This window comes from Lissotriton vulgaris, chromosome 6 (genome assembly GCF_964263255.1).
Source record: "Lissotriton vulgaris chromosome 6, aLisVul1.2, whole genome shotgun sequence".
Classification (NCBI taxonomy): Eukaryota; Metazoa; Chordata; class Amphibia; order Caudata; family Salamandridae; genus Lissotriton; species Lissotriton vulgaris.
Genome location: NC_141694.1, coordinates 1,021,714,233 through 1,021,737,523, shown reverse-complemented (window position 1 = coordinate 1,021,737,523; position 23,291 = coordinate 1,021,714,233). Strand labels below are relative to the sequence as shown.

Genomic DNA, 23,291 nt, shown 5'->3' with positions numbered 1-23,291 from the left:
TGCCTTAAGCAAAGAGCGTTCCTGTTGCTGCAGCCTGCTGCCCGTCGCCTGAAGCTGCTGATACCATTATCGCTGCTAAAGCGCGAACGATGGTGTGGTGCAACTAGGAGCTGAACAGCCGTCCCTCTGCGAAGAAGCCCAGCAGATGCCAGCTTGCCGCGGACGCTGTACCCCTCCTCCTCCTCGACGCGCTGAAGAGAGACGCTGCCTTTCTCCTGCAGAGAAATCCAGCTCCAGCGTTTCTGGTCTGCCCTCGCGGGTGACTGGGATACCGAGTTCCCCCTGAAGGAGATACCAGACCTCCATCATTCTATTCAGAGGTATGGTGTTGACTAAACCCTTAGTGAGAATTCTTGAAGCAAACCTTGGCAAAACCAACTTAACTTAAAGCTACTTACTTACTCCCCTCCCAAGTATTAGGCTTAGGTCAGGTACACTGGGGTAGGCGTAGTTAGAAGCACCAGTTGAGTATTTTAGCCTAATGTGTATATGAATGTATATATGTTTTATTACTTTTAAACCATTGTATGGCTAAGAAACCATATCAATGCTTTTACAGTACTATTTCCCAATACTTATCTTACTGTACGTACTTTTTATCATAACAAGTCTTGTAATTGTGGCAATACATTTCTCTTGTACGAGAAGAAAGACTGTTCAATAAATGTTAACCCTTTATTGACAAACGGCCGTCTCTCTAGTCTCTACATATTGTGAAAGTAAACTGCACTAACCTGACTGAGTAAAATAACTGTCTATTGTTTCACACGACCCTAGAGATTGACTCTTGATCTGAGGAGCAAAGTTGTCATGTTGCACGGTTGTTGGAAAGCTGAATCCCTTCTTGTCTGTGCCAGGGAAGCTGATCACTTCCTATTTCAGTCAAGAAAGTTTCCAGTGACCTCTGAGCTAGTTGGTAACAAACCCAATTAAGTTTAGCATAGTCAGTAGAGGCCTGGAAGATCCGCACTTCTACGTCGATACTACTGTTTATGTTATTCCAATGCGCAGGGCCTAGTGGGAAACTAGGAACTACACTACATGGAAGGGGCCCAACACTTGCACTGCTGGGTCTCCCGGGCCTTAGGCACCGACAATGTGCCTCGGCCGGCCCCTTGACACACTCCAGTGCAGCCCCACTCACCAGGATCCCTCACGCAGGGCTCTCCCTCCATCGGCTTCCCCGGTCTCCAGGCTCCTCGATGCGGGGTAGGCTCCCGCCGGCAGGTCCGCTTCTTCTGGGTGCCAGAGGGTGGGGTGGACTCCCGCCTGACGGTCGATGGGCCAGCGTCTTCCTTGCCAGTGCGGGGCTTCCACCGCTGACGGGAGCGCCGCTCGGCCACGTTACTCCTTCATGCCTCGGCCCCGCCCACGCCATGCAGCCTGCAGGCCTTCCGGAGCGGCAGCCTCCGTTAATCCCTGGGCCGCGGAGGTGATTTAGCAGACTTCAGATCTCTGCAGTGAAATGCGGGGTAGGCACCCGCGACAGGCAGCAAAAAGCGAGGCAATTGCAACGACGGTGGCAGTTCGCCGCCACTCCTGGCTGAGGTCCGCCAACTTTTCGGGGAATGTCCAGGCCACCCTCATGGACATGCCCTTTGATGGCAGTCACCTCTTTGGCGACAAGGCGGACAGTACGCTGGAGCGTTTCAAGGACTCCAGGGCTACGTCCAAGTCCTTGGGCCTCGGCCAACGGCAGCAAACTTCCGCCTCTCGCTCCTTTCGTGGCCAAGGAAGGGGTGCCCCCACACGTCCAGCCAGCCACACGCCGCAGACTCAGGCTCAACGCGGTCGCGGACGTGGTTACCGCCGTGGCGGTACCGGGGGACACCAGCAGTGTCAGTCCACACCCGCCCCTGCAGCATCTGCCTCTAAGCCTTCCTAGTCTGGCATTTCAGGCTCAATCCTCGCCAGTGGGGGGCAGGGTCTGCCATCCCCTCCCCCACTGGCATACCATCACGTCAGACAAGTGGGTGCTGCAAATCATCCGAAGGGGCTACTCCCTCCCCTTCGAGGTGACCCCTCCAGCCATGCCACCACAGTACCACTGCATGTCGGGGGATCACTTGCAACTTCTGCAGGAGGAAGTTACGGCCCTCTTGGCCAAGGGGGCCATCAAGCGCGTTCCTGGGCCAGAAGTAGGACGTGGTTGCTATTCCCACTACTTTCTGGTACCCAAGAAGGGCAAAGGGGGCCTACACCCTGTCTTGTACCTACGGAGCGTCAACAGCTTCCTCCGGAAGGAGAAGTTGAAGATGCTGACTTTAGCTCAGGCTCTAGCTGCCCTGGACCCTGGAGACTGGATGGTAGCGTTGGACTTGCAGGACGCATATTTTCACATCCCCGTCCTGCCGGCCCACCGGCGTTACCTGCGGTTCACGGTAGGCCACAAACACTTTCAGTTTACTGTGCTCCCCTTCGGCCTTACCAGCACCCCACAGGTGTTCACGAAAGTGATGGCGGTGGTTGCCGCTCATCTGCGCAGATTAAGGGTTTCAGTCTTCCCCTATATCGACGATTGGTTGTTGAAAGGCGGGCTCGCCCCAAACAGTCGTCTCCCACCTCCAGACTACGGCCGACCTCCTGCACCAGCTGAAGTTCTCCATCAACGTGCCGAAGTCGCATCTATGCCCCTCTCAGAAGCTCCTCTTCATCTGAGCGGTTCTGGACTCGGCGCAGTTTCGGGTTCATCCTCCCAAGCAGCGGGTTCGGGATATTCAGGCTCGGATTCTGATCTTTCAGCCTTTATCCCGCATCTCGGTCAGGTTGACGCTGCGGCTCCTGGGGCTGATGGCCTCCTGCATCCTACTGTTGCATCACGCCAGGTGGCGGATGCGGGCTCTGCAGTGGGACCTGAAGTTTCAGTGGACCCAGCATCAGGGTAATCTGTTTGACCACGTCCTGATCTCGGAGGGCACTGCGATACAGTTGCAGTGCTGGCTCATGAACCGCGATTGGGTAAGCAGCAGATCTCTCCCTTCCCCAACCGGAGCACGTAGTGGTGACAGATGCATCCCTCCTGGGATGGGGGGCCACATGGGAGAGAGGGAGATCAGAGGCCTCTGGTCTCCGGCGGAGTCCCGGCTTCATATCAACCTTATGGTGCTGCGGGCGATCCGTCTTGCACTGAAGGCATTCCTTCCCTCTGTCCGGGGAAGTGTAGTGTGGGTGTTCACGGACAACACCACCTCCATGTGGTACTGTAACAAACAGGGCGGGTGGGATCAAGGACCCTTTCTCAGGAGGCTCTGTGCCGCTGGACATGGCTGGAACACCACGGCGTCACCCTGGTGGTTCAACACCTGGCAGGTTCCCTGAACGCCAGGCGGACGAATTCAGCCGCCGGTGCATGATAGATCACGAATTGCGTCTGAACTCGGACGTGGCGCTAGGCCTCTTTCTGTGATGGGGAGAGCCTTGGTTAGATCTATTTGCCACCGAAGAGAAGGCTAATGGCATCAGTTCTGCGCGTTGGAATTTCCAAGGCGGCACTCGCTCGGCGACGCTTTTCGTCGCAAGTGGAGCTTCAGTCTGTTGTACGGCTTTCCGCCTATACCACTTCTGCCCAGAGTGCTGAAGAAGATCAGGCGAGACCGGGCCCAAGTCATCTTTGTGGCTCCGGACTGCGCCAGAAGATTCTGGTATCCCGAGCTACTCAGCATGTCAGTCAATCCCTGATTCATCTGCCTCTTCAGGAGGACCTTCTGTCGCAGCAGCAGGGAACGGTCCTCCACCCGAACCTGTCCAGTCTCCACCTCCATGCGTGGAGATTGAGCGGCGACAGTTGAGGCCATTTGACTTGCCTTCTGAAGTCTGTGATGTGATTCTGGAAGCCAAGCGTCCCTTCACAAAGACGGTATACGCCTGCAGATGGAATACATTTGTGGCATGGTGCACAGCAAAGGCTGTGGATCCGCTCTCCGCGCCCGTTTCTGAGGTTCTCCTCTTTCTTCTGTCTCATGCCCAGCAGGGCTCTGCTCTGGGCACTCTTAAGGGCTACCTCTCTGCCGTTTCAGCCTTCTTAAGGCTTCCTGATCAGCCTTCTCTTTTCAAGTCCCCTGTTGTAAATAGATTCCTGAAAGGCATCACACACATTTTTCCTCCTGTTCCCTTTGTGATGCCTCAGTGAGACTTGAATCTTGTTCTGACATATCTGATGTGCGCTTCATTTGAGCCACTTCATAACTGTCCTCTTCGTCTTCTGACTCTTAAAACTGCATTCCTGGATGCCATCACCTCTGCCAGGAGAGTGAGTGAGCTCCAGGCTCTATCTTCAAAATCTCCTTTCCTCTCTGTCCATCTGGACAAGGTTGTTCTGAGGACTCGTCCTTCTTTCCTGTCCAAGGTAGTCACGGCCTTTCACATCAGGCAGTCCATCACCTTCCCCACCTTCTTTCCGCCTCCGCATCCTTCGAAGGAGGAAGAGGATCCACCGCCTGGACCCAAAACGTGGGCTCTCCTTCTGTCTAGATCGCACACACCAGTTCCGGGTGGACGACCAGCTCTTTGTCGGTTACGTGGGCGCTAAGAAGGGACGGGCGGTGCACAAACAGACCATCTCTCGGTGGGTCGTCTTGTTCTTCAAGGTTTTCTACTCCTTGGTGTAGGAAGGTGGATACCTGACTATGGTTACCCCAGATTTTTTGCCTTGTGTTTAGCTGGTTTTCGACTTAGTAGGCCTGGTTCCCTGCTAATCAGGGCCCCAGGCTATCTGCTCTCTCTGTAAAATGGATTCCATGTACCCTAGGTGCATAACTAGATTGGCTTGGGTCACCTTATCAGCCCCTGTACAGAGCACTATAGGTGCCCAGGGCATAGGTGCATCCAAGGCCTACCAGGGGCTGCAGCATATCTTGTGCCACCCCTGGCTGGCTATCCAAAATTGACACAACTGGCTGATCACTCAGCTGGGGCAAGGTGGTGTAATCACCCCTTGCTTAGATATAGTATGCCTATATCTAAACCTATCTGGACACATATAAACCTGTGAGCCACTCCTATGGCAGGCCTTAACAATCCTGGAGGCAGAGTGCGTGGTTTAATGTGAGATGCTGCTCTAGCATGAGCTGAGCCTGTCTACAGCTGTCGGGACCAATTCCCTTAGCTGTTCCGGGATAATGCCAAACCATATACTATTAAGTGCATTATAATCCTCGCGGTTATATGTTAACTTTGGTTTGGCTTTATCAAAACATGTTGTGTAAGGTGTCATACGATTTGGAATACTATCCCCTCGACAGTCCTGTCGACGGGGATAGCATTCCACCCCTCTAGAGGGGGACGACATGCTACTTTGCTAAAACGCGTTTGATTTTTAAAAGAGCCTCAGATCCACAAATTGGATGCTTCCGCCACAGACACGAGTCTGACCTCCTGCTGCTGACCGAAACTCAGCAGAGGAGGCCTGGACAAAGGCTTTCCTGTCGCAGGGAGGTGTCACACCACCCCAGACAGGAGACAGTGGATTGTAGCAGGGAGGTTTCAATGAAACCAGACAGTGCCTGGGGAGCACAAGGCTTCCCCTTGCATAATCCGGTCAAACCGGTTCTAGGGCACACCAGCCCCAGTCCCAGTGCGACTCTGGACAAAGGGAAAGGGGTGTAACCACCCCCTTCCTCTGTCCCACCCATAGGAGGGGACCTAGCAGGTAATCCAGCCCCCAAGTTTGGTATAAGAATGGGAGCAGTGCCAAAGCACTCAGATTATCCTGATGAAACATAAGAAACGAAACTCTGGACCCTTCGATATCCTACCCGACATAGAAGACTGAAGAATCTCCCTTGTGGTCAAGGAGTGACCACCCTGTGCAAACAGGCACCATCCAGCACCTCAACGTCTGCTTTGTTGCAGTTCCCGCTGGAACTCGAGCGACCGGGATCGACGAGATCCTGCTTGCCTGCCTTCTTACAGCCCGATCCACAGTCCCTGCAGAGCTGAGACCCGTGGAGGCGACCAGAAGCGTGGGGCACGCCATCTTGAAAAGACCACGAGACGCTGACCGTGCAGCCCACGAGTGACCCTCGAAGCTGTACACTGGGGTTTGAGAAGCCCCAGCCCTGAGCCACTCTTGCACCGAAGCTCACCCCTCTACACTCGACGAGTGCTGCGTGGGGCCCTTCTGCTTTCTTTGGCTCAACGCGTTGGCCCGGTCACTTGCCAGCTGGCTTGTGGCCCCTGTGCCGACGAAACGTGAAATACGACTTGTGATTCTGGTTGCTCCAGACTTGCACCCGCTCCTCTGAAAAGGAGCACCCGCTCTGACCCCCAATCTTCCAGTCCTGCGTGGATTGCTCTTGCCAAGTGTTGTTTGCTCCGATCTTGAAGCCGACAGCGCCGACGGTGAGAGCCTGCGTAGGACAGCTCGTGACCCGCTCCTGGACATCGCAGATGCCCCAGAGCCCACGTGGCAGCGGAGAGAAGCTCCTCGACAACCACCTGATTGCGCCAGACATTGCCTGGTTCCGTCCTGGTTCCACTGCTGAGTGACCCAGACTCTGTCCCCTCTGCTTTCAGGTACTTTACGACTCTGATCCACCCTGGGATCACACTGGACACTTCTCCTTCACAGCGCCTGCAGCCTCTTCAGCTCCAAGCACCATCAACCTGCGAGTCGAAACCCGACACTACTTCGACCCTGTGCACCCGCTTCCTGTGGGTGAGGTAACTCAGCAACGCCGGTGTTCCCACACTGGTACACACCTCTAGGGTCTGTGTCTAAAGTTTTATCCTTCTAGGTTGAGCGGAAGAATCCCTAAACTATAACTTTGTAACTTTTTCGCACAATTGACAGTGCATTGGTGCAAGCCGCGCTATAAGCGCTGCACCCGATTCCCGCTGGCTTTTCCCGACTTCAGCATTGCTTGTCCCGACTAGTCCCAGCGATTCTCTAGGCCCTAGGCCTAACCACTGTTCGATTGGTATCTCTAATACCTCTTTCTTAATATATGGTTTGAGTGGCCACCCGCCCTCATCCATACTTGTGCAACTTTCATATGTTATACTGTGCTTTTGTTTAAACGCTTGTGCCCCTTTGCTCATAAAGAGTACTGGGGATTATCTTGAGTAATAAATACATATATTTTTATAATATATACTTGTGTGGTGTCCTTTCATTTGATATTACAGGATTATGATTGGTAAAACAGCTCGCTTAACACGACCTCTTGAGTTTAGCCTTTAAGGCTGCTTAGTCTATGCTACCATTAAGATAGCTTGTCTATAAGGTAGACTTACAACCAGACACCATAAGGGATTGTTTGGACTGATACAAGGTGGTTCCAGAATTGGAAACATCATATATCAGGCCAACTTCTCACACTTAGCGAAAAAGGAGCCTCCTGTTGGGCTGCGCGCCCATTCCTCTCGGGCCGCAGCGGCTACTACTGCCCTGGGCTGGGGAGACCCCTTGCAGGACATTTGTCAGGCAGCTACGTGGTCCGCGCTGCACACGTTTGCTAGACACTACTGTCTGGACAGCCAAGTCCGGAGAGATGGCTTTTTCGGCCGTTCCGTTCTCCAGGACTTTCTGGTGTGATCTTGGTTCGCAGACCCACCACCGGGGTTGGTATTGCTGGGGTATCTATTCTAAGGTAAGGAATCTAACACTAACCTGTTTCTTTCAGATGCACAAGTTACTTACCTTCTGTAACGATATATCTGTAAGAAACAGTAGTTAGTGTTAGATTCCTTACCGCCCCACCCATCCTCCCGGTTCTACGAACCGATATCTAGGGTTAAGGTATTTCCCTTTGAGGGCCCTAGTTGCATTGCACCAGTGTCACTCTCTGGCATGGCTCTGCGTTCCTGGCACGGAAAGCTATGTAAAAGAACTGACGTCAGCGCGCAAGGTCGGTGTCTAAGTACTTCGACGTCATCCCGGCGATCACAACGCCGCCGACTGATGCCGAGCCGTAGACGACGCCTACCGACACGTAGGGGTACTGCTACGCAAAACTTGCCGGATGCAGTCTGACGCCTGGGGATATTCTAAGGTAAGGAATCTAACACTAACTACTGTTTCTTACAGATATATCGTTACCAAAGGTAAGTAACTTGGGCTCTAAGGTGAGGAATCCCTTACTAATCTCTTATAGATAAATCGTTACCAAAGGTAATTAACTCGTTCGCCTCCACCTCCTTGCATGGAAATTGAGCGGCGGCAATTGAGAGCTTGGCAGCCAGGCGTCCCGCCACGAAATCGGTGTACACCTGTAGATGGAACACATTTATGGCATGGTGCATCGAAAAGGCTGTTGATCCCCTTTCTGTCCCTTTTTCAGAGGCTTTGTTATGTATATACTTTATTTGGCCTGGCAGGGCTCTGCTTTGGGCACCCTTAAGAGTTATCTTTCAGCTATCTCTGCTTTTCTGAGACTTCCAGATCAGCCTTTTTCATTTAAATCTCCCATTATCAATCAGTTTCTTAAGTGCCTTTCTCACTTATTTCCACCATCTCCTTTCATAATGCCCCTATGGAATTTACATTTGGTCTGAACTTTTCTTATGTGTGCTCCTTCGCAATTGCCCTCTCAGGCTTCTAATCCTTAAGAGTGTTTTTCTGATTGCCATCACCTCTGCTGGCAGGGTTAGCAAGCTCCAGACTCTATCATCCAAGCCCCCCTATCTATATGTCTGTCCATATAGATAGAGTTGTGCTAAAAAGAAAAGCTTCATTCCTCCCTAATTTTCACGCCCTTTCATGTGGGACAATCCATTATCCTGCCCACATTATACTTACACCAGCACCCTTCCAAGGAAGAGGAGAGACTCGACCGCCTGGACCTAAAACGTGTGTTGTCTTTTTATGTTGATCGATCGAAAGACTTCCGGGTGGAAGATCAACTCTTCATTGGCTATTTTGGCCCAAGAAAGTTCGGTAGGTACATAAAAGAACCATCTCCAGATGAGTTGTCCTCTGCCCTAAATTAGGCTACACCTTGGCAAAGAAGGACCCTTCTATGGGGTCACGGGCACTCTCTACTAGACAAACAGCAGCATCCACTGCTTTAGCTTGTGGAGTCCCAGTCCTGGATATCTGTCCGGCAGGAACGTGGGCATCTCTTCACACGTTTGCCAGACACTACTGCCCGGACAGCTAAGTCCCGTTTGCTCCTTTAGAACATCCTTGTTTGATCTTGGTTCGCAACCCCTTCTCCAGGGTTGGTATTGCTGGGGTATCTATTCTAAATGTGAGGAATCTAAGACTGGAAGTCTCTATCAGAGGAGTATTTTACTTACCTTCGGTAAGGATTCATCTGGTAGAGACATACTCCAGTTGTAGATATCTTACATTCCCACCCATCCTCCCCGCTTTGGAAGCGAATTACTATTGATAGGGACTCCCTTAAAGGGCCCTAGTTTTGATGCACCAGTGATCAGTGTCTTTCAGGGCTCTGTGCTTCTGGCGTGGAAAGTCCTGTTAAGAACGGACTACAGCAGGTCTTGGCGGCATCCATATAGGTCCAGCGATGTCATATCCAGTGTGCACGAAGACGGACCCAGGGTTGACTCACGCCACCTAACAACCCTCAGGGGTATTGCTGAAGAAAAATCTCTGGATCCAGATTGACACCGGGGGGAAATGATAAAGGTAAGGAATCTACAACTTGAATATGTCTCTACTAGATACATTGTTACCAAAGGTAAGTAACTTATTCGTCACCAGTTCATTGTCTCTCACAATGGCCCATACAGCCTCTCTACTCTACACTTTTCCTCCACAACAGCTTATGACGGTTCTGGCTTCTACTCTGTCCCTACAGTTATTGATTTAATCACTTTGTGGTAGGCAAGTATTGTTTTTAGAGGACCTTTCTTTGCCTCAGTACATAAACCAATACGTTTCTTTTTTTACTGCCAAGCCCTCTATTTATTTATTTTATTTTAAGGAGCTTATAAAGCGCACAGCTACCCCCAAAGGGGGTGTCCCTGCGCTACAGAGTACATGTCAATCAGAAAAAGGTGCTACAGAGTACATGTTAAACAGAAAAGAGGTTATTTTAAGGGCTAGTAAACATCCAGGTCTTGAGTTTACGACGGAACACTTGCTCTGACTCAATGAACCTAAGGTCCAGTGGGAGGCTGTTCCAAAACTTGGCGGCAGCCACTCCAAACGTTCTGCCCCCGCTCCTGGCGCGATGAAATCTGGGTACCACCAGGAGACGTAGGCTGTTTGATCTCAGTGATCTGACAGATATAGATAATTTGAGTCTTTTACTCAAATAAACCGGGCCTGATCCGTTAATAGCACGAAAGGCAAGGGTCAGGACTTTAAACTGGATACGACGGGAAATGTGGAGCCAGTGCAGTTCTTTCCGATAAGCTGCTACAGAGTGGCGGACAGGTATATTTCCGATTAGTCTAGCAGCTGCATTCTGAACAACTTGTAACCTTTCAATAAGGTAGAGGGGAGCACCTGCATAGAGACTGTTGGCATAATCTAGGTGTGCCGTGATAAGGGCATGGACAACAGTCTTGCGGGAGTCCAAAGGAAGATAGGGAAAGATCTTCCTGATCATGCGCAGTTTGCCGAAACAGGCAGATGTAACTTTATTGACCTGGGCTTTACAAGACATAGTATTGTCAAATTGGAAGCCCAGATTGCGGGCTGACTGGACTGGAATTGGAGGGGGGTTCAGAACGGTAGGCCACCACAGGGTAGCAGGAGGGGCAGATTTTTGGTTGAAGAAGAGAACCTCCGTTTTGTCAGTGTTCAAAACCAGATGGTTGGAAGCCATCCAAGAGCAGATGTTGCCAAGGCAGTTGCGAAAGTTGGAAAAGTGGGAGTCAGAGTGGTCTCTAAAAGAAAAAGCAAGCTGCGTATCATCAGCGTAAGAGACCACCCTGACCCCCCACGACTCAACTACCCTGGCAAGCGGGCCTAGGTAAACATTAAACAAAAGAGGGCTCAATGTCGAGCCCTGAGGCACTCCACACAGGAGAGGTTTGTCCTCAGATTCAAAGGGCCGAAGAAGTACCCTCTGAGTCCTCCCTGTGAGGAACGATTTGATCCAGGTCAGTACAGTGCCTCCAATACCCAGCTGCTGCAGACGATCCAGTAGTATATCATGGGACACCGTATCGAAAGCAGCGGACAGGTCGAGGAGGACCAACATGGCCTCCTCATCCCTGTCCACACACTCACGAATCGTCTCTGATACCTCTAGCAGTGAGTCTCTGTGCTAAAGCCGGTTCTAAATCCCGACTGGGAGTCATGCAGCAGCTGGTTAGTTTCTAGGTAATAGGGCAGTTACCTCTGAACAACCTTTTCCAGGATCTTAGCAGGTTTGGGCAGAAGGGATATCGGGCAGTAGTTGCAAAATTGTGAGGGATCCGCATCCGGCTTTATTAGGATGGGGAGCAGCATAGCCTGTTTCCACACTGAAGGGAACTGACCCCGGATTAAAGAGGAATTCCATATGGAAAGGAGAGGACTAGTTAAAACCGGGGCAAGATTTCCCATCACTTTGGCGGGGACTGGATCCAATGGTGACCCTGATCTAACCTGACAGATTAGTTTCGTAGTAGTATCAAGCGTAAGCTCTTCAAAAGAATTAAATGAGCATTGCTGAGAGTCAAGCTCAGCGGTCCGAGGGAGTGATAGAGCTGGTTCAAATGAGGAAGATAACTTGATGATTTTATCCTGAAAAAAATCAGAGAGCCCATTGCAGAGGGCCTGGCTGGGAGAGCTCTGGGCCTTCATGGCAGGGCATGTTGACGGGCTATCACCACTATGTTCATGTTTAGTTTAGTTTATCAGTCAATTAAAACCATAAACAAAATCACATGGTTAAGAAGTACATAACGAATAAAAAGTAAAATGGATATAAAACTGGTATGTCATACATCCAGTACAACCTCGACTCTTCACGCTACATACCATTTGCTTTCTTCAACTTTCCTTCCTATAAATTTTAGTCAGGATACCAATACTAATCTATGTTAAAAAAAAAGGGACTGAACAGAAATCATTTGTTACCCTAATGTATAAAAAGGCAAGCTTTTTGCACGGATAACTAAAATGTCTCTCAAGTACAATAATATAAATAATTAAAATGCCTATAAGCAGTACTAAGAAAGGTATGTGTTGTATCTTATATCTTCCTGCTGCTCAGCTTAAATGCATGAGATGTGGAATGTTGGATGAATGGAATGTTAGTGTGTTGTGAATGTCAGTTGGGTGAGGGCTGAGCAGCAGGACAGCTGCTCCTGATGGGGTTATCATTTCTATCTTAACAACTTAATAAAGTAACTTAAGTAATTTATCCGGAGTTTCCATCTTCTTTCCGATTACATCATTTGGCGATGTTTTGATGAAGAACCCGTGCGTGCAAATTCAAGGAAAATTGAAACAGAACTGAGACTTGACTCAAACAGAAAAGAGAAGTCAAAGCTTGTTGGGAAAGGAAATCTGAAAGGTATAGAAAATCGGAAAAACTGTGAAATCTCGAGGTAATTGACTTTTAATAGTATTTAAAAGTGTGTCTGAATGCTGTCTGGCAATTAAACCCCATCAGTGACCCGGTCATAGGTCGCCCTGAAACCCAAGTTTGCCAGATACATTTGCGTTTTACCAGTTGTGGTTTGGTTTGGTTGTTGTTCGGGGGCATAAAATCGAGCCTCAGTGAAGTGTTTACAAGCTTAAATATGGTGCAAAAGTAAAATCGAGCATTAACCAAAGGCGCTTACTAGCAGCAGATTGGAAATTGGTTGGTGGTTCGGGGGCAGTAACTCGAGCCTCGGAGCAAAGTATTTGATGTCAATTAACCCTAATCTGTCAGTGCAAATTAAAATGTAAAATGCCAGCTGCAGTTTATGGTGAATATCGTTTGGGAGCAAAGATCGAGTCACAGAGTAGATCAGACGTATCAAGCGTGATCAAGCTACCGGTTCATGTGAAATTAGTTTGAAGTTCGGGGGCAAGGAGGAATCGTGCCTCGGTGTATAGATTTATTACCAGCTCTTGTTTCATTGTCTTCCGTGGAAAAGTAAAGTGGAATAAATGACGGAAGAGATGTGAACCTGTTTTGCGTGTTTTAGTGCAGAGACAGTGTTGTTTTAAAAAAGAGGAAGAAGAAGAGTGTCATTCACATATTTTATTCAATGTATTTTGCCTGTTACCTGAAAGTGAAGCGAGTTAGGGTCTTCAGTTTGATTTTGAAAGGCGGCCTGCACGAGATACCTTCTGCATCTTCTCTCTGTGACGAAACGACTCTCCGTGTACGTTTGATGCTGGTGTGGAAGTATTTGATGCATCTACCTGCCGTGAACCAGCCGACTCTGCGTCAATGTGCGTGCCTCCATTTTGGAATATGAGTCAATTGTTGTACATCGTCAAGGCAAGATTCTGACGTAGCTGTTGTCGCGGTGAGGTTTGAAATGAATATCGCTGAACCATGGAGCGTCAAGGTACTGATTTTGATTTATCGGAGTGTTGCAAATGAAGTGGAGTCTGCTTCTTGCAATGTGCTGACTTGCTACGTCCTCGCCAAAGTTAAACACATATCTAGTGGGTTCAGTGTTCGTGCAATTTGAATGTATTTTAAGTTTAAGAACCCGGAGGAAGACTAAATGGGACAGAGTTTTTCATGAGTGCACTGTAATCCTTCAGATACGAGGAAAAGATTTAGCGGGATATTTCAGCCTGTAATGGAAGAGGGTCTGTGAGCCCAGAAGTAGGTGTTACAGGATAAGCGACCCAGTAATGAAAGAGGGTCTGTGAGCCCAGAAACGATCCAGTAATGGAATAGGGTCTGTGAGCCCAGAAGTCGTTGTAACAGGATGAACGACCCAGTAATGGAAGCGGGTCTAAGAGACCATGTTGGGCACAACGTTCAAGTATTACAACAATGGGAAGTCAAATTACGTGGTCAAAGAGCCAACGTTTTGAGCAATTGTTGTAGTGATGAAGTCACCAAGAGCTGTTCCACGACAAATGTTGTGTGTGAGTTGTGTCAAGGTGTTAGGCAACTCATTAGCTTGTGTTTGAGGGGGTTATGTGTATGCGGTCACCCCTTGTTAGTGTCATTTGGTGGTTGTTGTTTATGTCACCCAGAGCTGTTCCACAACAAATGTTGTGTGTGAGTTGTGTCAAGTTGTTAGACAACTCATTAGTTTCTGTGTGTGGGGGCTATGTTGTATACCCTGTATATGAGATGACTATGCTGTATATGGTCTGTCTTTATTATGTATTGTGTGGTGTGTGATGAGGTCTGCACGTTGTTTCCCCCGCATGATTGAGTTATGTGAGTGCTGGTTAGGCGCATGAATGAGTTGTGTGTGCTTGTTCTTGGTTTGAGGTGTGCACGTTGTTTCCCGGTCAATGAATGAGTTATGTGAGTGCTTGTTCTTGGTCTGAGGTGTGCATGTTATTTCCGGATGCTTATATATGGTGTTATGGTTTGTTTCTGTGTGTCTTTCTTGTTGTACTGGTCTGGCCAACTAGTATGATTTGTGGCATATGGATGTAGGATGTAGGTTTGTTGTTTATTTCAGGAAGTAATGTGATGCATGTGATGCTTGTTCAGACTGTTGTGTGCGTGAGTCAGTATGAAAAGGGACAGGATGTGTCTTCTTGCGTCAGTTTGATGATTGTGTCATTGGTTGTAAAGTGAGGTTTGTGGGTACCTATCGTTTATTGATTATATTGCACATTTTATCTTACTTGTGCTGTGTTTAAATTTATTGAATCTACTGACCAATTGTACTTGACATGTTGTCAATGTTTTATTTGATTCTTTTAAATTTCCCAACGACGGGAGATATGTTGTATCTTATATCTTCCTGCTGCTCAGCTTGAATGCATGAGATGTGGAATGTTGGATGAATGGAATGTTAGTGTGTTGTGAATGTCAGTTGGGTGAGGGCTGAGCAGCAGGACAGCTGCTCCTGATGGGGTTATCATTTCTATCTTAACAACTTAACTCAATAAAGTAACTTAAGTAATTTATCCGGAGTTTCCATCTTCTTTCCGATTACATCAGTATGAATACAGTGCCAGATGATTTATGAAAACCACTATAAAAATCAATGATACCAATATTCACATCATTAATAATACAGAAATAGATAAAGTAATTATCTTAGTCTAATGGGATAGGGAACTACAAGTTTTAGTCCCTAGCAGCCCGTCCTTCACTGTTACTGTGCGTGCTCAGTTAACATTAAGGGTTTCCGAGTTATCACAATTTAGGATTACGTTCAGGGACCACCTCCAGATTACACATCACATATCCTGTTAGCTGATCATTATCTTAAAACAGATCAATAACTGAGTCAGTCTAATGTTCAGCATGCTGTTAATTGGGTCCATGGACTCCACCAGTGCATGCCTGCAGGACCTAATTCCCCGTTCAAGGATCTCCCGTCTTAAAAGAACTCTTCGTTGAACCATCAAAGAGGGACAAACACAGACGATGTGAAACAGAGATTCAGGCCCCTGGTGGCATAGACGGCAAGACTGGTCTTCACTTTGACCGGACATCCTCCATTTTGGCATGAGGTCTAGTGTGGGTATTTCTCCAAATCTTAGGGCCAAAAACGACAGTTTGATCTTCTGGTGGTAATGCGCAGCTAGCAAATCTGATTCCGTTAACGTGGAATATGATTTCATCACCAGCCACCCGTGGCGACGTTTTGACAGGGTATCTTTGTCTGCCATCCAACTTTGCAATTTTATAGATTTATTTACGAGCTTCTTAAAGATTTGCCTAGAGATATTAGAGTTCCAAAGGTCACCCAGATCAAGCGTCTTTATGCTGTTTTCTAAAAATGTCTTGTAAGCACAGTTGCCCCTTTGCAAGTTAATTTCAGTCCAGAGTGTTTTCTGCTGCTGCTCGCAAGTTATATCACAGCTTTACAAACGCTGCCGGCCTAGCGAGTGTCTGTTTTGTAAGCAGAAATTCTAGCCGGATTTGCGCCGGAGAAGCCGACTTGGGGAACCTAAAAATTTGTTTATATGCTCTTATCAGTTTTTCTAACAAAAGAGCATCATCACCCAACATAATCTCCATTCCATATGCAAGGGTTGGCAACAGTTTGGCTTTTAGAACTGATCCCATGGACTTTAGATCGTGACCTTTAATAGATCTGGCCAGTGACGAGAAGCTGTAATTAAGGGCCTGCGCTTTCGCCCTAATCGCCTTCTTCTGGGAAACAAAGGAGGAATTTGCATCTATTTTCACTCCTAGGTATACATAGAGTTTGACCTCCTCCATTTTGTTTCCGTTAACAACTCAATTTCGATTTTTCTTGACAGGAAGATTGCACACCATCACACTTGTTTTTGAAAAATGTATTTCCAGGCCGTTCTTTTCAGTGTAAGCTCCCAGAGTGTTGAGTAGTCTTTGGAGTCCTTTTCGTGTGTTGCTGAACAACACCAGGTCAGCTGCATAGAGGATATGTGACAATTGTTTACCTCCTACAGTCGGAGCGTGGGCGATCTGTTCGTCAAGCTCAGTGGAAAGATCTGCCAAAAATAGATTAAAAAGGAAGGGGACTAGGACACAGCCCTGTTTTACGCCTAAAGTTGTTTGGACCTTCCTTGATGCACAAGAGCCGTCTCCGATTTTGATTTTGACCCAGTTGTTGGAATATACAAGTCTAATTGCTTGTGGGATGCCCCATTGCTGAAGCTTAGCCCATATTTTGTCCCGAGGGACACCATCAAAAGCTGCTTTAAAATCAACAAAGCACAAGTAAAGAGGTGTCCTGGTTGCTTTCGCTCTGTTCCTGATTAGACTCAGGGCCATAATATTGGATTAAGTACCCTGGCCCCTTTGGAAGCCAGTTTGATTTAGGGGAATTCTTCCATTGCCATGCACCCAGAATTCTAGATCATGGAGTATTAACGTTAAAAAATATTTTAACTCCACATCCATCAGCGCTATTAGCGTATAGTTGTTATGGGATGAAGGATGGAGCCCCTCCAGCTATCGGGAATAACTTTGTTTTCCAAAATGAAATTGAACATTGATGCTAGAAAAACAGACCATTTTTGTGAAATATGTTTAAATAAAGCCTGTGGTAACCCATTTGGACCTGGGGCACAGTCGGCCCGGGATTTTTTGATGACCATCTCTACTTCAGCTGCTGTGATTTTCTGCTGTACCACAGTGGTTTTATTTGGGCAGAATGTACTAGTGTGATGAATCAAATCACTCTTGAAATGTGACTTTAAATAATTTACCCAGTCTGTCTCACTGATATTGGCTTTATTTGCAGCTGCAGAGCCTTTCTCGTTCCGATTTATTATATACCAAATTCTTTTCGAGTCATGCGTTTGGAGGCATGTTGTAACTGGGCCCATAGTGTTTCCTGTTTTGCTTGTTTAAACTTCCAGATCTCTTTTTTTAGCTGCCGTCTTTCATTACGGAACTGTTGTAGTAGGTAAGGGTCTCCTGAATGTTGGCGTACTTGCCGAAAGAGTCTGCCTGTTTCCTTTCTCATGTTCCGAATTTGAACAGGCAGAATTAACGATTTGCCATGATCAAGTTGAATTCCCAGTAGTCAAAACTTTTGAGTTACAAACTAGTGAAACGTGAGTAAGGTGGGGAAATTGTGCCCCTGTCCTGAAGGAGGAGCACATGCTCCGAAACATGTCGACGCACACATGAGGTACTGTCCATAACTACGACAGATAGAACCTCGCACTTCAGTTCTTTTAGCAGTACCAGCCCGGGGTTGTGTATAAAGTTTTTTCCTGTACACCCACGAGCCAGGTACTTTTTAATTCTTCACTAAAATCCAACCACTCACATAAATATCCCTATCACTTGCACCACACACACATAGTCATTAATATCAGTGCTCCCGCGTAGTCGTAGGTCGCAGCACGCCGCATCCCGTTAGAGCGGTGCGAAGACCCCTATGATAAAGCATGACACCAAGGGGCCTTTTGGTGTGTGAGGGGTATTTTACAAAACACTAAGTGCTCCCACACCCCTGTGGGTAACACTTCCCTACTAGTAGGATTCCTTTTGTTTATGTACGTAAGCCCGTGGAGTAACAATCCTACTTCATTACTCTACCTCCCTCCTTTGTTAATTTTGCAAGTTGAATTCCCTTCTTGTGACCCCTCTCATTTTGGGTTTTAGTCATATTATTAGCGAGGGTCTCCCAAGTCGCTATTGGATTGAGCTCACATTGGGCTAGGTTCTGTAGACTTGTGATCCCGTCCAGCGCTAATGACTTGATGGAGCCAGGGCTCCACTTCAGGCGTTTCAGATTTTCTGAGTATGTCTATCCCAACAATGTACGAAAAGCCTCAAGTTTGCCCAGGGATGTGTTCACCTTGATTACTTGAGGGTTGTGGTCCCTTTCCACATGATGACATATCCTATAATCACAGACCTGATGGTAAAGGGGCATTGAAACAAGAGTATAGTCTATGATTGAGACTGTGTCGCCACAAACCCTTGACCGGCCAGGTGGAATAGTAGATGGTTTTCTGCCATTTAATACCAGCAGGCCCAATAGTTCACAGGCTTTTATGAGTTCCTCACCGGATTTGTCCCTTCATAAGATTGATGGCATTGCTTGTTCTGGGAGGGGGCCCACTGCGTCGCTATGTTCTTCAGAAGGAAAATGAAAAAGGTTGAGGTTAAAGTCACCGGAAACTAGCCATTGTGCCTTGTTGTGTCTATCTTTTAACTGAGATAGATGTGCTGCTATTCTCCTGGAAGATGTGGCTTTCTGCTTTGGATTGATGTACAGATTTACGATGATAATTGATTCTTTGTGGTTACTGTCCCGACCTTCCAGATTTATTACCAACATATTTGGGTCTTCCACATACACTTTCACTGTTTCAAGAATTATGTTTGTGTTTATATAAATTGCCAGACCCCCTTTTGCCCTCCTATATGCACTCTTTCTTTCAGCTAATTTTGTGTATTCCTTGTAGCCAATGAAAGGGATAGACAACTGCGCCCAAGTTTCCTGGAACATTAAGATATCAAAGGTTAGCTGTAAGCCGTTATTGTTCCATGAGCACACTTCCAGGCGCTCTGCATTATTTTTGGTGGACTTCCCTCGCATCAGTCTTGGGCATTCCGGACTCGAGACAGCGCCTGCGGTAACCAACTCCAAGAGGATTTCTGCTCGTTAAGTGTAACCAATCTTTGTGGCTGCTCAGCAGTTGTGTCATTAGTTACTCTAACAAACATTTTGGTGAGATCTAAGTCTGATTTGTTATAGACTGCAGGGGAGGCCCTTCTGCCAGCTCCTCTTAATACAGACAGAGAGGGCCCCGGCTGCTCACTTGACAATGGCCCTGCGAGCAATATGTGGGGATATCTATCTCCATGATAGGCTGTTACTTCAGTGCCCCAGGCCTTTAGGTGCTTTTTCTTTTCCAGAATCAAAGCCGGAAGCACAGAGGATGAGAAGGTGACTAAAGTTGGATCCGCAAGCTGACGTCTTCTTGCAGGCAGAAACTTAATAGAAAATATGTCATCGAACTTTGCATGGGCCAGGCCCGGCACGGCTTTGAGCAGTTTTAAGATGTTTGAACGGTTTAATATATCTTGAGAACCCCTCGATTTAAATTCTGGGATCCACAGCAACATCTGACCCGAGTTTTTTAAACCAAGAAGTGCATCAGGACCAACACCGCTTTTTACGGTTTGTTGATTACCAATAGTTGCTACCTGCAACTGGGTTTCCAAGAGAGGCTGTTCACTTTGGGGAGGTATATTAAATTGTTCTACCAAGCGTTCTTTCACTTGCAGCTTCCCCGTGGGTAATATTGTGTCCTCTCGGCTGACTTGGTGGGCACTAAGTGTTCCCTCTGGTTGGAGGCTGTATAACAGTGAGGGTCTGTTAGATGAGGAATGAGATGCCCTTAGATTGGTAAGGGAAGCTGCCTTATTGCGAACAACATCTTGAGATGGGGCCACAATGGCACCCTGAGACTTCGGGCTCATTTGGGTCATCCCTAGACAGTCCTGGTCATCCTGTTCTGGAGTTTGGGGGGGAAACAAGCTCTCTAAATTGCCTGAACAGATTTTATTCCTACTTTTTCTTGCACGTTTCCTTTCCCTTTTGGTTTGTCGTGGTGGATTTGAAGCAATAGTTTTTGTGCTGCCGTCCCCAGATGTTTTATGTACTGCCACGGACGGAGTTTCAGGGTTAATCTGCACTATATCCACAGATTCTTCCACTAGTGGTCGTTCAGAGGAAACCAATCTGCTTGAATCAGTTACGTCCTTAGGACTGAGTGTTACCTCATTCAATATAGCGGATTGCCGAAACTTGGGGCCGAGGTTGTTTTTAACTTCGCCCAGTATGGCTTGCATTATACCTGGAAGTTGCACGAGTTTCTCAACTACCTCCTTACAGGAACAGACTTGAAAGTCAAGTTCTAGTTCAAAAAAGCTTTATTTGGTTTGTATTACACAACCATATAAGCTGAACAATATAAAAGAAAAAAAAATACAAGGTTAAAATATTATTAGTCCTCTTTCTAAATGATCGTCATGAACACAAGTGTATTATGCTCCTCTTCCTATACAAATATTAGAAAATCATTTCACGAACCGAACTTCATGGTAACCTAATACAAAACTGAAGACACACTGTTATAAATTCAGCTAGTAAATACTTCATAAATACACAATTTTTACAGAATGCAGTAATATCCTAAACAACCCTATAATAATGCTTTGTATTAAATTGCACAGTGCATAAAAATATCATGTACCTAAGTCCAGATGTGCAAAAATTGCTATATCTAATTCCCTTGTACAGTGCTCGGGAAACTATGCAAGTTCGCTATAAAGTGACGTATGCACAGGTGCAAAATTACAATTTAGAATAACATTTTTACAATAATATCTGTTGTCTAGCAACTCTGCATTTCATTATAGTTTTTACAGCATAATAAACAGATAACTATGCATACAAGTGGACTTTGCAGTACATAAAGGTACTCCCCGTCTGATATAAAGTGACATATACATAAGTGCAGATTAGCCATTTCACAGTATTATCGATTTCCTAGCAGTTCTACAGTTCATAATAAAATTTGCCACATAAAAACAAATATCGGGGCTCTCGAATGGGCATAATAATTTCATAGCAATTGCAGTTGATCGAATTTTATATTTTAAAAGGATAGGCTTTAGATAACATTTTCTTAAAAATACATAACATTTACAGAATAATAAAAAATGGCAGCAGCTCTGTTTTGAAATATTATCACAAGGGCACTTCTCATTGGGGCTTTTCCCCATTGCGGGGAAGGCTACAAGGTGGTGGGCAATTCCCAACCTAAGGTGTGTTAATACAAATCGATGTGAAGATCTTGACACATCTACCAAGTATGCCTGAAGCCCACTTCTAAGTTCAAGTTGCCTGTAAAAGACAAATGTCTTTTGAGTCCTAATTAGTTTAACTTGATCCTCCGTCTTATAAAACAGGAATGAGTCTTTTATCTTTTTCTTGGAAAAAGGTATTACATATTCAGACTCTTTAGAAATATTAAAATCAAATAATAGGTTATACCAAACGGGTAATATAATTTAGCCATGGTATGCGGGAACAGTAATCCAACTTTAAACAATCTCTAATTATGGACTGTGTGAACCCAGTTTCGCTCTTAAACCAAATGGAACGCATAAAAGTAGGGGATGTAAAGCAGCTAAATCTGATATATAATGAAGGCCAGTTTCTTGATGAATTAACTCAGTGGAAGCTGAGGCCGGAACACTCAACAACCATTTGAGGAAACTGTTTTCATCTGTTTGAAGTTGCACTGCAGAACAGTGGCCCCATAGTCCAGCTCCATACAGAGCTGAGGAAACACATCTTGCATTGTATATGGTCACCATGTCTTTTAATCTACGGTCCCATAGTTTGGCAGCAAACCGAAATATGCCATTAGTGTTCCTGGTCACCTTATATCTAATATTTTCTTGCTCGCCGGTCCATTTGCCATTTCCTTCAAAGGTGATACCTAAATAACAGAAGGTTTTAACAGCTTGTATTTTAGAGTCATCCAAAAAAAGACCTTAATGACTTTGTCTTCTTCCCACATATCATGGTATATGTTTTAGATTTATTAGTTAAAAGTTTCCTGTCTTTGATAAAATCGGTAAATTCATCAATGAGCCGTTGAAGGCCTAGCGGGGTACGGGAAATTAAAACAGCATCATCGGCATATAATAATACCGACACAACCTTATTATCTATTATTGGTGCGTCTGCTGAAATATTATTTAATACCGTAGCTATTTGATTAATAAAAAGGGAAAATAAAAGAGGGGCCAAAACACACAGTTGCCTAGTGCCTCTTCTCACAGCAAAAAAGGGGGTTCGTTCGCCGATTGGCCCATATCAAACAGTGCAGGATAGTCTCTCATATACCCGTGCTAAAAAGAACACTATCTCTTTTGGGGCCCCAGATTCTAGCAGTGCCGTCCAGAGAAGAGAGTGATCCACTAAATCAAACGCACTGCTCAAATCGGCGAAACATAAAAACAAATTACTCCCTTTCGCTACTGTGTATTTATTAATAAGTAGTTCCTAATTCACACATTGTTCTAGGGTGCCTAGGCCCTTCCTGAATCCATACTGGACTGGAGATAAAATCCTATAGCCTGAGGCCCAGGTTTCCAATCTTTTTAAAAGCACCCTACTCATCACCTTTATGGATGAGTTCAATGGTGATATTGGACGGTAATTACAGGCTTCAGAATGAGAACCCTTTTTATAAAGTGGGACAATTAATGATTGGGCCCAGGATGTTGGGAAATTCCCCAACGCTGCAGTGTTAAAAATCCTTGTAAGAATCGGGGCCCATAAATCCATTGCATCCTTATATAAATCAATCGGGACACCGTCTGGTCCCGGTGCCTTTTCCCCTTTGCAATTTACTAGCCCTTCCTTCACCTCTTCAACATTAAAGAACATTGGTAATGTGGGCCATGTAAAATCATCATTTAAAAATGAGGTTAAAAACACCCTATCCGGATTAAAAATATTGGAAAAATGTTCGATCCATTCTGTGCAGTTTACATAGGACGTCAGTTCGGGAGTACAATTATCTTTTAAAAAAGGACTATTTACAGTTTCCCAAAAAAGTTTACTATTGTTAGTATTGGCTGCCATGCTTAGTTTATCCCAGGCATCTACCCACAACTCTTTTTTGTGAGCCAATACAGCCTGCTTATGTTCAATTCGCAGCTCATGGACATGCAATTGGTTACGGGGTTTTGTCCCCAGTGCCAATTTCAACTTATGCAATGCCTGGGTACATTTGGAGTCAAACCACCTCATGCCAGCCTTTTTCTGCC

The 23,291-nt window shown here is 46.4% G+C and overlaps 1 protein-coding gene across 3 annotated transcripts in view; it reads left to right on the top strand.

Moving 5' to 3' along the window:
* Positions 1–23,291, top strand: part of LYST (lysosomal trafficking regulator) — a 4,348,576-nt gene that overhangs the window by 1,800,277 nt on the left and 2,525,008 nt on the right. The window lies entirely within an intron of this gene.